This window comes from Coregonus clupeaformis, chromosome 1 (genome assembly GCF_020615455.1).
Source record: "Coregonus clupeaformis isolate EN_2021a chromosome 1, ASM2061545v1, whole genome shotgun sequence".
Lineage (NCBI taxonomy): Eukaryota > Metazoa > Chordata > Actinopteri > Salmoniformes > Salmonidae > Coregonus > Coregonus clupeaformis.
In genome coordinates, this window is record NC_059192.1 from 75235357 (window position 1) to 75241356 (window position 6000).

Consider the following 6000-nt stretch of genomic DNA (forward strand, 5'->3'; position numbering starts at 1 on the left):
TTGACCTATTTCAGTGGCCTAGAGGGCAGCCATGTTACACCTGACTCTGACTAGCCCAGAGCCAGGTCCATGTTGTCAACTGGGACTGTAACAGTCTCTATGGTAACACTATTGTCAGAGTTGTCCTCACCCGACCCTCCACTGAAAGTATTTTACGATAAGTATAATCTGATTTTTGAACAATTGTTCAAGGCAGTTTTTATCTTGGTTATTTGACTAATACCGTTATCTGCCACTCCATATTCCCAAACAGAGGAGAGAGAAGGAAAGTTGTTTTATATTCATGTGCCATTTGGAAACTGGAGGGAGAGCTGGACTATTTAACATTCTCAGGTGTTTGGTTACAGGTGGAACAAAGAGTTAGAATCCACATATCAACAATGGAACTATTGTCAAGAGTCAAATCAGTGGTGCAAAATGTTAATACAATGATGCTGAAGAGATCAAATCTAAGCAATCATGATCGTTTTTTTTATATGGGAAAAACATACATTTGCAGAATGCATAGCCTAATGAACGAATGAAGGCAAAATGTAACAACCAGAAAATATAGCATTTTACAAGTATTGGCCAAGGAGCATGGTGGTGCGTGCATGGGCGTGTGTTTCCAAAGTGGAACAAGTCTAAAGTCCTGTAGAGGTTGGCTACTATGTGTGCACATCTCTCGAATATTCCTACCACCTGTGCAACTGCTGTTCTTCAGGCTGACAGTATAGTATATAGGCCTAGGCCTAATCCAGCTGGGAGCTTTAGTAGAACAATGCTCTCTGTCTGTTGTCCATCAGGTCCAATAGACCTGGTATTACTCTGGCTGAGGCCTGAAATAGTCTTAATAAGGTGCTGATGAAAACCAGTGCGGAGGGAGTGAGCAGTTACATTACACTGCATGATATCAGCAGTCAGCACATCAATACTGAGACTTTAGCTGGTCTAATTATAGGTTTCAGTGTGTGTGTGTGTGTGTGTGTGTGTGTGTGTGTGTGTGTGTGTGTGTGCTTGTGAGCATGTGTGTTAGGGAGTATGCCTGTTTGTGCTTGCTTGCATTATGTATTTGTTTATACCTGTATAAACGCCATCACCTTTCCTCAATTCTCACACAAAACAAAACTCCAGCTTGAAATGCAGTGACTGTCTGTCAGTATGACATTACCCAGAGAGATTTCTCTCTATTTGTCATCTTCACTGTGGAAAGACCAGTGCAGTATTTCAGGAACATCAAAGGCTGGACGCCTGTCTCAATCTGATATGCATTCAGAATCATAACAGAGAATGTTTAGGTTTGTTCTCCACAGAACGGCCTTGACAGACAGAAACATCTCTCTCCAAGTTTGACCCCACAGTTTTTTTTCTCTCAATAAAACAAGCCTTTGAAGTTCCAAATAAGCGGGAACACACATTTGTTCAATTATATTTGGGAGAACATATGAAACAGAAGCTTTAATTTCTCTCTGCTGCATGTGTTCTGCTGAACATTGAGTCCATTTAGTTCTAGAACACAAAAAGGAGGGAATGAAATGGGACATGGTGAGTTAGTCTACTTACAATAATGTCATTCAATAACAGGATGTGGAATTATTACACTGTTAGTGAGCAGATTCAATATAGTAGCTTAAGTATGTTACATGTTTGAAAATATTAATCACCAATTATATTAATGTTATAGTGCATTAAGTTGTATAAGAAAACTTTTGCGGAGGTATAAAGCTACTAAGCTGAGGCAAGCATAGACGCAAGTGAGGTGGTGCCTGGACCCAAACACTGTGTTGATGCTCACAAAGGGTTAAATACATAATGCTATGAAGATCCCTTAACCTATCGATATTCAGTATTTCTAGCATAATCCGTCATTCACTTGAGCAAAGCTATGGAGGGTTTTTCTCAGCATTTACTCTAGATCTCCTCTGCCTGTCACCCCCAGTAGCTCCTCAGGGAGTTGGTTAGGGGAGTCATTAAGTTTCACTGTAGCTCATGTTGATGTATCACACCAGCCCAAAACACCCTGAGGACATCACAGGCTCTGTGTGCTATCTTTATTCCAGGTTATCCATCCAGGTCTCTAATTAAAGGCGGACGGGATCAGTTTCTGTGTTAAACTGGAAATAATACCGAGAGGGCATCTGTGAATCTCTTATTGGTGAGGTTGTGAAAATGATGGTAAAATATGGAATCCTGTAGTAGCATCGACATGTCAATTCTCCAAGAACTAAATGTCTCACTAATTTGCCCTTTTCAATGACACATTGGCTTCTTTCAAATCAAACTCTGCTATTAGAAGGAAAGGGTCGGTCTCTAACGTCTCTTCCAGTTCATCTCCTGCTGGATGCTCGGATTGGTCGCTATGCCACATATGGTAGCTATCACATTCTGTTACAGGCAACCCTTCATGAAGCATTAATACCAGTGTGGCTTGGGTTTTAATAAAAAAGCATGGAACGAATTATGGACTTATCCCAGTAGAGCAAACGTGTGGCCAAAAGCCATTCCAGGGATTGGAGAGATGACAGAGCGCAGGAATTTGACTGGTGCAAGGCTTCTCAGTAATTACCGACCAGGCCCTTGGGATTGATACAGTGGTTACGGAGGAGAACACACAGCAAGCCTACAGACATCACAGACCCTAGGCAGGCTCGTCAGAAAATACATAGTGAAAGAGCTAAGCTGTGCCATTGAAACCATCTTAGTGGGTGGGCGGAGAAGCCCTCACCCCTGCCCCTAGAGGGAGTGACATCTCTGTCGTTAAATCAGCATCCATTCTGTGAGGTGACAGGTTAGACCTACAGCATGGTAGGGTGGGGCCCTGGCTCCACTCTCCCTCATAGATTGTCTGTGTCACGTTATAATGAGTCCCTAAATGTAGTCTTTATGTCTTGCTGAGCGTCACATTATATTTGGTCTCCACCCTGGCTGAATGGATCCTTGGTGCCAGTCTCTTTCTGCGTTAGACACCTTGTAGTTTCCTTACCAAGTAAGGCAAAAATATGTTGCTCATGTTATTGTCATGTTATTAGATGACATGTTGTTAAATGTAATAACTCATCACCAGGCTTGTAATCACATTAAAATCTATTGTAGTGAAGGTCCACAGTAGTGAATCTATTGTGAGTCATGTACTGTGATTGTTGACTTCCATCATATGCACTGTAATGACTGCATTCAGCACTGCTGATGAGCTATCCCATTAATCAGATGTGGGTGTGGCTACTGTTCAGTCTGGTTTGTCTTGAGTAAGTGGAATGCACTGCTCTTATTAACAGCACGCTCTCTGTCTCATTGATTTCCATTAGTCTGAACACACCAATATGTCAGCTTGATCAACTCAGGCAAGATGGAACTGAGCAAGTAGCAGTTAGAAATGCATTGGAATGTTATTCTGTGTGAAGATACATTTACATTGTTAAAAGACACATTAAGTTAAACACACACACACACACACCAACCCTTCTCCTTATCCCCTTGTCACTGGGAGCCCATCAATATCATATTACCTGTTCTTTTAGTTGTGTATTGATCACAGCAGGCCCTGAGCCTGGTCATGTGTGGAACAACGTGCTCTAATTCCTGAGCCTGACTGTCACTGTGTCAGATAATGGCCTGGACAATGGACAGCATTATGGCCGTCAGGTCATCCTGACTAGCTGCTGATCGATCGCTGGGATTGTGAAAGACCTCTGATTGCAGTGTGTCTCGTCTCCATGGTATAGATGGTTACCTATTGTCACTGGGGAGTTCTTTCTGTTTAACCCCTTGGTACTAGGGTCATCTCCATGTAAAAGGACACATTAGCACCAACATGTGAAGTTCATAGGAGCATGTCAAATTGGGTGTCAAAAATGAAAGCTAAGAGTCTATATGTTTGAGAAATTAAGGCATATATACATTTTTTCCAACCATTTTCCATCCTACAAATTAGGAATAAGCAAAGGCTTTGATTTCTGGTGAAGCAGATGGGAAAGGGGTCTTAGACAACATCTAGCAGAAAAAGTCTTACAAGGTATTAGAAATACATCAAAACACATTAATGTTGAAGTAAAGACCCCTGCCAACTAATATCAACTCTTAGATTTAGTTTTGAAGTCTTCTGTAAGTTTAAGAAACATTGCCTAGTGCCTTGAAATTCTGTTACCAAAACCCCACATATCTTTAAGATATTTTCTCATTTCTCTCTCTCATGAGGAGTTCACAGAAGTAACAAGGTCAGTTAGTTATAGTGTTTTTACTGATAGCAATTTTGTTTGTGAAATATTAAGTGATTAAAACTCTCAATTCCGTTACCAAATCGGTAACGGAATTTCTGAACAATCTGTAACGGAGTTTCTGCAATTGAATTGGCTACAATGGGAAATCATAGTAGTCACACACCACAGTTGGGTTCACAAGTTTGGACAGTACAGTTCAGTAGAGTTCAGTACAGTATAGTTCAGTACATTTGAGTTCAGTAGAGTTCAGTACAGTAGAGTACAGTACAGTACAGTTCAGTAGAGTTCAGTACAGTAGAGTTCAGTAGAGTTCAGTAGAATTCAGTACAGTAGAGTTCAGTAGAGTTCAGTACAGTAGAGTTCAGTACAGTACAGTTCAGTAGAGTTCAGTACAGTAGAGTTCAGTACAGTAGAGTTCAGTACAGTACACAGTAGAGAACACTAGAGTTGAGTACACTATAATGTGCAGTCGTGGTCAAAAGTTTTGAGAATGACACAAGTATTGGTCTTCACAAAGTTTGCTGCTTCAGTGTTTTTAGATATTTTTGTCAGATGATACTATGGTATACTGAAGTATAATTACAAGCATTCCATAAGTGTCAAAGGCTTTTATTGACAATTACATGAAGTTTATGCAAAGAGTCAATATTTGCAGTGTTGACCCTGCTTTTTCAAGACCTCTGCAATCCGCCCTGGCATGCTGTCAATTAACTTCTGGGCCACATCCTGACTGATGGCAGCCCATTCTTGCATAATCAATGCTTGGAGTTTGTCAGAATTTGTGGGTTTTTGTTTGTCCACCTGCCTGGGATTAAGGTCTGGGGAGTTTCCTGGCCATGGACCCAAAATGTCGATGTTTTGTTCCCCGAGCCACTTAGTTATCACTTTTGCCTTATGGCAAGGTGCTACATCATGCTGGAAAAGGCATTGGTCGTCACCAAACTGTTCTTGGCTGGTTGGGAGAAGTTGCTCTCGGAGGATGTGTTGGTACCATTCTTTATTGGTGTTGGTACCCCCCTGTATATAGCCTCCCTACTGTTATTTTATTTTACTGCTGCTCTTTAGTTATTTGCTTTTATTTATTTATTTTAATTTTTTTTACTTTGCATTGTTGGTTAAGGGCTTGTAAGTAAGCATTTCACTGTAATGTCTACACCTGTTGTATTCGGCGCATGTGGCAAATAACATTTGATTTGATTTGATTTGATTGATTCATGGCTGTGTTCTTAGGCAAAATTGTGAGTGAGCCTACTCCCTTGGCTGAGAAGCAACCCCACACATGAATGGTCTCAGGATACTCTACTGTTGGCATGACACAGGACTGATGGTAGCGCTCACCTTGTCTTCTCCGGACAAGCTTTTTTCCGGATGCCCCAAACAATCGGAAAGAGGATTCATCAGCAGTCCAATCCCTGTACCTTTTGCAGAATATCAGTCTGTCCCTGATGTTTTTCCTTGAGAGAAGTGGCTTCCTCGCTGCCCTTCTTGACACCAGGCCATCCTCCAAAAGTCTTCGCCTCACTGTGCGTGCAGATCCACTCACACCTGCCTGCTGCCATTCCTGAGCAAGCTCTGCACTGGTGGTGCCCTGATCCCGCAGCTGAATCAACTTTAGGAGACGGTCCTGGCGCTTGCTGGACTTTCTTGGGCGCCCTGAAGCCTTCTTCACAACAATTGATCTGCTCTCCTTGAAGTTCTTGATGATCCGATAAATGGTTGATTTAGGTGCAATCTTACTAGCAGCAATATCCTTGCCTGTGAAGCCCTTTTTGTGCAAAGCACTGATGACGGCACGTGTTTCCTT